Source organism: Panthera tigris, chromosome C2, assembly GCF_018350195.1.
Source record: "Panthera tigris isolate Pti1 chromosome C2, P.tigris_Pti1_mat1.1, whole genome shotgun sequence".
In the NCBI taxonomy this organism is placed as follows: domain Eukaryota; kingdom Metazoa; phylum Chordata; class Mammalia; order Carnivora; family Felidae; genus Panthera; species Panthera tigris.
In genome coordinates this window covers 101,236,096-101,247,233 of record NC_056668.1, presented here as the reverse complement: position 1 = coordinate 101,247,233, position 11,138 = coordinate 101,236,096, and the positions used below count along the sequence as shown (strand labels likewise).

The 11,138-nt window shown below is 33.5% G+C and overlaps 1 non-coding gene across 1 annotated transcript; it reads left to right on the top strand.

Moving 5' to 3' along the window:
• Positions 1 to 1,369: 1,369 nt before the first annotated feature.
• Positions 1,370 to 1,454, top strand: TRNAL-UAA. The gene is given in 2 exon segments: positions 1,370 to 1,406; positions 1,418 to 1,454. It is a non-coding gene; the product is annotated as a tRNA-Leu (tRNA).
• Positions 1,455 to 11,138: the final 9,684 nt, after the last annotated feature.

Genomic DNA, 11,138 nt, shown 5'->3' with positions numbered 1-11,138 from the left:
TTATCAGCTTGAATTGTACTTGAAGTCTGAGACTATGCTAATGCACGAATGGTTACACATAATACCACCAGGCCAGCATCTGTAAAACAAATAAGTTTAAGAAAGTGATCTCTGAGTCACTTGCATCTCTAAATCATTTTATGAATCTCCAGACACATAGAGAAACAAAGGTGATTATTAAAAATAGACGAGATGTCAATTTGCTACATCAGTAAAATTAGAATGTAGGCACAAGGCTTATATGTCAAAAATAGGAATGGTGTCAAAAAGATGCTATCTTCTTTCTTTCTTTTTTAATATGTTTATTAAACTGGTTTCACTCTTTTAAAATTGGTAAAATAATTATTAATCCCTATAACTCTCCATGATTTCTTATACTTTGAGGGAGTTTCATGGTACAGCAATTATCTGAAGTATGTGTTGGCAAGTAGCATGCAGAAGTTCAGACATGACCATAGATGAAAGGGGATGAGACCCAGTTTAGACTGCTAAATTTGCTTTCCACTGAAAGAATGATGGTGTCAGAATATTAATTGTGACATGAGGCATTCCGGTGAATGGATTTCTGAATTAAGAGTAGGAAAGAAAATTGACCTCTCATCTTCTATTCCTCTAATCTCATGAAAGAAAACAGAATTGATGTGAAGCTGATTCATTGGCTTGATTTTTGTCATAGCTCTGCTGATGCAATATTCTATCAGGAAAACCTTTCACTGCAGCCAAAGAAGTATCTGTACATTATTACACAGAAGAGTAAAACATGATTATTGTAACCCTCCTTTGTATAATAATCTTAAAATATGAACGGCTAAAATAATGTTGTTTGTATTGCAAGAGACTTGACCATTGAAAAAATGTTAATTCAGATAGTATTGGAGAGTTTTCTGATTATTTGGTTTCACGACTTCTTTTTATTATTGTTATTTTAAATCTAACTTGCCGTGTTAATTATGTTCAGAGGAAGGCATTTGAATATTCTCAGCATGAGCTTATATTACTAAAAATAAATACCACTTTAAATTACAACAACGTTTGACATTCTATACCCATCAGCAGAATAAAGAGCAGGAAAACATCTCATAAAGCCTCAGTTTTGTTACAAAGTTAAATGTACCCTGAATTTAAGAGATTTAGAAATAGAAAATTAGATTTTTTAAGACAATAAAAATGTGACCTCTCTAATAGATAAATTGAGCAACAATGAATCCTTGTAAATAATTTCCTACAAAATGAACTATTACATTCTACCTCAAATGCTGGGGCATAACCATCTGTGGCATTAGCCACGCAAGCTATAGGTACATGCACACACATACATACACACACACAGATGTAAATGATATTTCTTCATTAAAGTCACTTCTGGGGTGCCTGGGTGGCTCAATTGGTTGAGCGTCAGACTTAAGCTCAGGTCATGATCTTGTGGTTCGTGGGTTCGATCCCCACATTAGGCTCTGTGCTGACAGCTCAGAGCCTGGAGCCTGCTTCAGATTCTGTGTCTCCCTCTCTCTGCCCCTCCCCACAGATGCTGTCTCTGTCTCTCTCAAAATAAATAAACTTAAAACACAAGACACTTCTAAAATCCATAAATATAAAATACAAATTCAATAACTTTAAAAATAAGAAAGGAGAGCAAATAAAAGGGAGTCAAACAATGGGCAAAAATTAAAGAAAGTTTTTTAAACTTGAGAAATGTCAGCTCATGTTGTCAAAGCTGCCTGCTCTAACTAGAACTGGAGAGATTGTGCTATGAGATGGTAATGTGGTATCTCTCAAGCGAGAGAATCAGAGCAAACAGCATATAATCCTAATAAATGGATTATGTCAACCATGGAAGAATCATAAAATGATGCCACTCTGACGTATAGTCTTTTAGCAAAGAAAATAATTATTAAATACCCACTATATGCCAAGACTGTTCTTGGTGTTGAGATTATAAATAAACAAGCAGCCAAATTCTCTGATTTTATGCATCCTACATTCTGTTGAGTTGGTCAGAAGCAAAAATGAAACAAATAAATAAGCATACTTACATAACAAAACACCATCTAGGTAAGTGCTATAAAGATACTGAAAGCAGGATAAGGAGATAGAGCTTGATCTGAGAATCAAGGTAGTCCTCTCTGAGAAAGTGACTTCTGAGCAGAGAAGTCACCAAAAGAAGTGAATGAGCAATCACATAGACACATATGGGAGGAGTGTTCCAAGCAATGAGAATGGTGGATGCCAAAGTGGGAGTAAATGTTTTAGAAAGATCAGGGGATGGTAAGGGAGAGAGCACCCAGGGTTCCATGACCATGGGGAATGTGTTAGAAGATGAAATTGAGGAGAAAGTTATGCATAGCGGACAATGCAGGACCTTCTACTCTCTGGTAAGTTTTGGGAAAGGCTGTGGCACCAGTTCGCTTGAGGTATGGTGGAAGATTGGTCTAAAATGGAAGTAATAAAAAATAATCCAATTCTAGAATTAATTTTGATATAGCTATAACAGGGCTTGAAGGTATTGTACATATGGAGTGTGAAAGAAAAGAATCCAGGATGGCTGCCAGTGTTTTAGACCTGAAAAAATTGGTCACGGCAATACTAATCAGCAACACTAGAAGAACAAATTTGGATTAGGAGCCCAGGATTTGGGTCTTGAACATATTGGGTGTAAGATACCTATGAGACATTCAAGAGGAAATAGAAAATAGTGACTTTGAAATGTGAGCGTGAATGTAAGGGAAATGACATGGCTGAAGATATATACCTGAGAGTCTTCAGAATAGATATGGTATTTAAGGTCATTTAGCTGGTTGAAATCTGCTACAGAGTGAATTAAAATAAGAAAGAGAAGTGATCAGAGATCACTGATCCCTGGGGCATCCAATGTTGGGGTAGTAAGGAAAATAAGAACAATCTAGCAAAGGTCACTCAAAAGAAATAGCCAGTGAAGTAGGAAGAAAACTAGAGGAGTATGGTTTCGCCAGAAGCAAAAGCAGATGAATCCTTGCAAAAGGGAAGGTGACTGACTGAGCCGAGTGATTCTGAAAGATTGAAAAGAAAATATTTAATCTGACAACAAAAAATCATTTGTGATACTCTGCATTGGTTTAGGAAAATCATAAATGCAGAGGGCTGGAAGTGTGGAAATAGATAGGAGTAGATAGTTAGGAAGAAGCCTACACTCTTCCTAAGAGAGTCCATTCTCCTATCAACTCAAAATAACCAGTGAATCATTGAAGCATTCTCAGCTCAAATGACTATAGTCATTCTTCCTGAACTCTATCCTACGCTAAATATTCTGATATGCTCAGATTCCTAGGTTCATTCGGTAGATATTCAGACTCAAATTATATCAAATGTCAAACACTTTTCCAGATGCTTTGTAAGGCCAATTCAGAAATAATGACTGGATAGAATAGAAATAGAATCACCTGAAAAGCTCTAAGATTGCAGGTCTGCAGACTCCACCAAGAGAGATTTGGCTTCACCTGGCCAGGCATTGGTCATTTAAAAAACTTCTGGAGAATACACTGAGAAAGGCACTGTGGTGAATTAAAAGTAAGAACAAAAAAGTGAGGACGGGATAAGAATGAGATTTCCTAAATGCTGTGTGTCTGGCATTGTGCTACATGCTTTATATATTTATATTCAACTCTACAGATGAGAAAACCCAGGACATATTTGAGAGTTTAAGTAACACTTCTCAAAACCTGAGGGCCTCTGAAGCCCATAAAACTTCAGAATACCTGATGCCATAATCTCTAGCTTGCATTTTAACCTTGGATCACATCTTAACTTTCATTATTTCTGTTTGTACTAAACTTCACAGCAGTCTCCCTCCTCTTTTTCTTTTGGCCTGAAGCACAGATAAATCCTCTAGTCCATATGCCAGATACACATGTGGTGAAGGCTTTATGAGGAATATTATACTAAATTAAAATAAACAAACAAAAAATACGACATTGTATTTGTACCAAGCTGCTCTTGCTTTGCTGCTGGCAGATTTTTTTTTAAATGTCCAAGTTGTAATATAAAACAGCCATTTGAAACCAACTATTCAATTAAACTCCTTTTCTTGAGAAATTTCAACATTCATTGTCTTTTAAAGCTTAGCTGGTTATGAACAAAAGATGGTTAAAATTAGACTAAAATCTTCTGCATTTCTCTTCTCTCTGATTTTCACATCTTTGGCTATAAGGCTGCTCATGTAATAACACCTCACTGAATTCACAGTATAATGCTTAAGACTATTTGCAAAAATGGTATTTCTATAATGAATAAATATCTTTAAGTGGGGTCATGGGGGAAACGGAAGCAAGGTGAAGCTAGGAGGGCTATTGAAACATTAAACAGATGCTATTAATTCTGATACACTTGCTTGAAGAATGTAACATGTTTAGCTCTAAAGCTTTTCAGCAGCCAATGAAAACAGTAGAATATGATTATGTTGTTTATTTATAGTACACTTAAGATAAAAGCAAGCCAGATGTTCCATAGAAGAATCATATACCTAGTCCTAAGATGAGAGAGAAATTTGTCCCAAGAACTCTTGTAGTGAACACTCTGTAATATATTAAACAATTTGAACCGAATTGTTAAAGTAAGTTCAAAAATGCATTTATAGATTTATCTCTGGTAAAGTAGACTGATGGCACCAAGCAAAAGAAATTCAGTAAAATTGATTCTTAGGGAGACTAAAACAATAGAGAAAATAATGTTCTATTTTTTTTTCCTTAATTGAATTCTAAATATACTCCTCATATAATAGTAGCGTGAATGTCAGAATAACCATGATTAAATGCCATCTGCGCCTCAGTTAAAACGTGGAATTCTGAGGCCAGACTTATAAATATGCACTCTGTGAACCAGTGAGAATAATTTCAGGAGCACTGTTAAAAATAACTCAGACTATTTGTAATTGAATTTGATTTTCAGAATCATTTTATTATTCCAACTAGCAAGAGAGAAAATATCCCTTACCTGTTTGGGATAGTTCTTGGCTAGGGCCCATGTAACAAAAGACAGACAGATTAACAAGAGGAAGCTATGCAAATTCACTTTACATTAAGTTTTACATGACATGGTAGCCCTCATAAGGAAAAGAAGAACCAAAGAGGTTGTATGCTAGGTCTGATGAAGGGTCGAAAGTCATGGAAATATGTCAGCCTGAAATATTCAGTACACCAAGGTAACATATTTTGAGATAATATTTTCTGAACCCCATCATATGTATTAAATATTTCAGCCGATTTTATTAAGATTGATTTTCCATATATGATATAGTTACTTCATCTTTGTAGCATTAGTGCAGGTTTGTTTTTTTTTTTCTTTTTGTGTGGAAGCACTGAAGTATTTAGTTTAAAACTTAAATATTTAAATGTTTTCAAATTTATTAAAATTTCACAAACTTCCAAATATTAGTTTATATATATATACAAAGTAATATTTATATATATACATATATACACACATATATATGCACATATATACACATATATATACATACATACATATAAATTAATATAAATATGTACATATATACATGCATATATATACATATATATATACATATATACACACATATATACATATATACATGTATATATATACACACACACATACATATATATATTTGGCATAATGTTTTCTATTGTGTGTCACATAGTAGAAAATTAACAGACAGAAAAAAGGTATAAAATAATAAATAATTAAAATATATAATGTAAAATATACATTTTAAATACTTTTAGAATTTCATAAATATTTAAAATTTTTACAATTTCATATATCTGTGATTCTATATTTCCTTTAGATTACCTTTATGGGTTCCACAATATACCTGTGAGGTTTCATACATGAGGGTATCAGAGATATCATTCATAAGTTAAAATTAAATACTCTGTTTTATTATTTACTCAATGTTAATTGGATACCAAATCTGCATTATAAGAAGTAAGTACTTGCACAAGATTTGCAATCTGAAAATAAAGTTATGAAATTTTCACCCAGAACAATTGCACACTTGTTTGTATTATTTTGTCTTTTATTATACATTTCATGTGACAAAATCCCAATTCAAGTGGCCAATTATAGAATGCAGTTACTTTGAAGAGGAAGAAGCCAAAATGGACAGCTTGCCTAGCATCTTCCTTGTGGATTTGAGTCCCACATTGGTCTCTGTCCTGACAGCTCTGAGCCTGGAGTCTGCTTGGGATTCTGTGTCTCCTTTTCTCTCTGCCCCTCCCCACTTGCACACTGTCTCTCTCCCTCTTTCTCTCTCTCTCTCTCTCTCTCAAAAATAAACATTTAAAAAAATTAAAAAAGAAAAGAAATACATTTAAGCTGTTTACCACTTTTATTTTTCCTGAGATAAGTTTTTAAATTAGAAAGGTTTCTAAGTCCTTAATTGTGATTTAATATGAGCAGCTTCAAACATTATACATTTAGACATATGGACTCTTTAAATACTCAATGATATTTAGATTCAGATTTTCCTTACTTGTGAACATATTTTAAAAATAATAATAGTGGTGCCTGTGTGGTTCAGTGGGTTAAGCATCATACTCTTGATTTTTGCCCAGGTCATAATTTCATGTTTCCTGAGTTCAAGCCCCCATCAGGCTCTGTGCTGACAGTGTGGAGCCTGCTTGGTTTTCTCTCTCTCCTTTTCTCTCTGCCCCTTTCCCACTTAAGCCTGCTCTCTCTCTCTCTCTCTCTCTCTCTCTCTCTCTCAAAATAAATAAACTTAAAAAAATAAAAGAAAATGTGTAATTAAAATGGAGAGACACAGTCATTAGACAACTATGAACACAGACTTAAAAATAAAAACATATTTAGAAAGTAGTGAAGGTTTTAGGCAAATTGCATTTACGTGCTATCTATGTACTTATTAAAGGGAAAAATTCAAGAAACAATACAGAATAAAATTTAAAATTGATGACTTTATTCCTTAAAGATTTCAAACACTGGAAAATTTATAGAACATAGTGGTAAAATATGTATATATATTTTATAAGGTTTATATACATAATTATGTAAAATTTATAAAATCTTCATATTTGGGGCACCTGGGTGACTCAGTCTGTTGAGTGTCCAACTTCAGCTCAGGTCATAATCTCACGGTCCATGAGTCCGAGTGCCGTGTAGGGCTCTGTGCTGACAGCTCAGAGCCTGGAGCCTGCGTTGAGTTCTGTGTCTCCCTCTCTGCCCCTCCCCCACTCATGTTCTTTCTCTCTCTCTCTCTCTCTCTTTCTCTATTTCTCTCTCTCTCTCTCAAAAAAATAAATAGACATTAAAAAATAAAATAAAATAAAATCTTTATACTTATTCTCTTAACTTAAAAAATTGTAGACCTTAAAGTGTCTTATGAAATTTATATATTCTAGATTAACAGAGATTTGAAATGTAATGTAATAATGTAGGTGAACCATAATAGATGTTTTCAGGATAAAATTAATGAAATTACTTGAATTTTTTTCATTATTAATCTAAATTACCATGGCTGGCTCATTGCCATTAAGATTAAACTACATTAGTAAACATAGAGAGGCAGCTCCATTATAAATGAATCAAATGGGTAGAAAACTAAAAGTATAAATTACCTGGGCCATTATCCCAGGATTTTCTAAATCTGAATTCTATGTGATTTATTTAACAGTTTGTGATATCTAATATGCAATTTCACTTGAATTCTATGTTAGCTGAGAAGTAAGATTACAGACATTGTCATTTGACAGAAGAAGGAAATAGAGTAGTGCCATGAAATAGAATAGCCATGGTCATTAATGTAGGAAATGATTAATCAATGACTGGAAATGTCATATGGGCTCAAACATACGGATTCACATAGATGTAGAGAAACTTCTTGGGCCAGTAATTTTTGGAGTCTTCCTAGATGAATACATGTTATTTCCAACACCAGAGTCCCCAAAGGTCCTAGTTTCTCAGTATTTGAAACACTATTGCTGAAAAATGTCTTTTTGCTGATTATATGCCAAGCTGTCAGTCAGTCTATAAAACCTACCTTGTAGTAGAAATGACTTGACCTCCATTCCAAGGAAATTGTCACTGAGATTAAATAAACTTCTCTGTAGCACATGAAGTTATCTATTGGCAGATAATCTACTTTTTTTCCAATTTTCAATTTCCTCAATAATAATTGTCAATTAGTCATTGGAAATGCAGTTTATAGTCTAAGATAACTTGGGTCCAGCAATAAAGACCCTTTATATTCAACTGTTTTTCTAAAAATAAGATTTAATTAATGTTTCACATTTAACATAATTATGTACACTGCCCTATGGTATAAAATGTTCTAATTCAGAAAGGAGCAGAAAATAGAACGTTATAATTGCAAATTTATTTTACCATGCCTTTGCTGGTTTATCTAACTAAAAATTATTGCTGTGACTTGTGTATCCTGAGAAATTATGCTTTGGACAAAATCTTTCTGCAAAGAAAATGCCAACCCAAACGTTTCATATTTGGAAAATATATTTAATAAGGTGTTACCCTGAGAGATCAAATTAGGAGTTTCATAATTTTACCAAGATGCACAAAGTCCTCACCTTAATAGCAAGAGGCGATACATGTCGAGGTGAGGGAAAGTGGAGGGTTTAGTGTTTTTTCTTAATATTTATCTTCATATTAGGTTATTTATATAATAACCTCAAAAAAGTCACTTAAGGAGTGCATTCATTGTGATGAGCACTGGGTGTTGCAAGGAAGCACTGAATTACTCTATTGTACACCTGAAGCTACTATTACACTGTATGTGAACTAACTGGAATTTAAATAAAAATGTAAAAATAAAGTCACTTAAATAAAAAAATAAATATGTATTAGAACTATAAATTAATTATCATAAGTATGGTAGTTTACAATGAGAAAAATAATGTGTTTTGCAATATATCTGTTTCTAATGTAGTTAGAATTACTGTTTTAAAACACAGTACATTCTGAAAACTCAATGTCACCATTTAAAAGCAAAGCAAATCTAAGTTTTAGAATAATGAATGGACCTAGAGTCTTTCTCTACTGGGCAATATCTACTGTATCATCTATATCAGGATGGATATATTCTATTAAGAAAATTGGAAATACTCACTATTGCTATTATTGTTATTATTTTCAAGGGAATTTTTTCCTGACTTCCACAGTCTTCTTACATAAGTATCCTCCTTTGTCTCCTGATTTTTTCAATAGCTACAAACTAATCCATTTAATTGGAAATTGAAATTTCAAACATAGTGCTTAGTGTGAAACCAGTGATTACAAACATGTTTGCAGTAAATGTAAATGAGTTTTTAATTAAAAAAATTGAAAAATACTTATTTTTAATTGTTTTAACTTTTAAAATTTATTTTTTCATTCATTCATTCATTTATTTATTTATTGATTGATTGATTGATTGATTTGGGTGAATGTTGTATCAGTGAAGTTCCTACCAAACATCATAAATAAGAAGAGTTATAGTTGTGTTTATTTTAAGTATGGAATCACTTTTGATTTGATTTTGAGTCCCAGTTTCATAACTGGAATCATGAACCATCCATGTAAATAAGCTCCAGACCTAGGAGGTAGTGGTTCCATTGTTTCAATATGGCAACAGCAGGAAGTTGTCCTCGTTAGAGATTATTTCATTGAATTCCACCCTAGAGGGGAGGATTTTGCTGCCACTGCCAGTCCTCTTTGATTCCAATTGCTTGCTAAATTTTATAATAATGAGTAGTTCTAGAGTCTTTCTCTACTGGGCAGTCAAATTTCAAAAGAGTTTATATTTCCAGGTCCTCAAAACTCCCTTTGCTATCATTGAAATGATGATAATAACATCAAAATCAGCTATTTTCAAATTTAATAAAGCTTTATTTATAAATTGTTATACCTTAAAATTATTCTGTTGCTATTAACACATCATTTTTCCATATGTATTTCTTAAAACTCTAAATATATTATGCCTATCTACATTACAGGGAGCATGCAAGATATAGAAAACACTCCAAGATATTTTTTTTAGAAACAAAGTTATGAAACAAAAAAATGAGACACCCAAACCTGAAATTAGTAATGAATAATTTCACAGTGCTGGATTTTCTGTAGGTTTAAGATATATCTTGAAGTTGCCAGAAGCTAATATATTTTAGCATGTTTTTTATAATTTAGAAGGTGTATGCTAGAGTAGTGGAAAATGAGAAAATAATCTAATATACATACACAAGTATATTTGCATCAAAATCAGGAAAACATACCCATAATTTTTACATCATTATTTCTGCAATTTGTAACATAGGTGTAGCTAGTATCTATAACTTCCTTCTTCTATTACCCATTTCATATTCCCTTTGTCTTTAGAAAGCAACTTGGGGGCGCCTGGGTGCCTCAGTCGGTTAAGCGGGCGACTTCGGCTCAGGTCATGATCTCGCGGTTCGTGAGTTCAAGCCCCGTGTCAGGCTCTGTGCTGACAGCTCAGATCCTGGAGCCTGTTTCAGATTCTATGTCTCCCTCTCTCTGACCCTACCCCATTCATGCTCTGTCTCTCTCTGTCTCAAAAATAAATAAACGTTAGAAAAAAATTTTAGAAAGCAACTTGGCTAGTCTTTGTTCTTTGCTTGGTAGGGTAACCCTAGTGTATTCTCCTAAAGTATCTGGCCTCTTGCAGTCCTTCCTGAATTGAGGAGTGTATGATTTTTATCACATGGCCTCAGTGTATTAAGGAGGGCTCCATGGAATTTACTGCATTTTTTACACAGTTCTCTTTAGTCCTGTCATATAGCAGCAATCAGGATCAATCAGCATAACTAGCACAGAAACCCTCTTATTTGCCTAATGATTTGCTGGCTTGAAGATTTGTAAGTAGACAAGTGACAGGCTCAACTTCTAGTTTAATAGAGAGACATCAGTGTCCTCTGTTGGAAGCACTCCTTTCTGGAGACTTAAAACCTCTAGGCAATAAAGCCTAAAATTGTGTTTATGGAAAGCAAACAACAACAACAACAACAAAACCCCTCAGATTTCTAGGGGCAATATTAAGCAGAATCATTTCCATTTCTACCCTTAGATTCCCAGACCCATGAATTGGGACTGTGTAAGAAACTGCATTTTCTATTGTTCTTTTTATTTTGGAGTCACAACTTGAAAGAAATTACAGTAGTCCA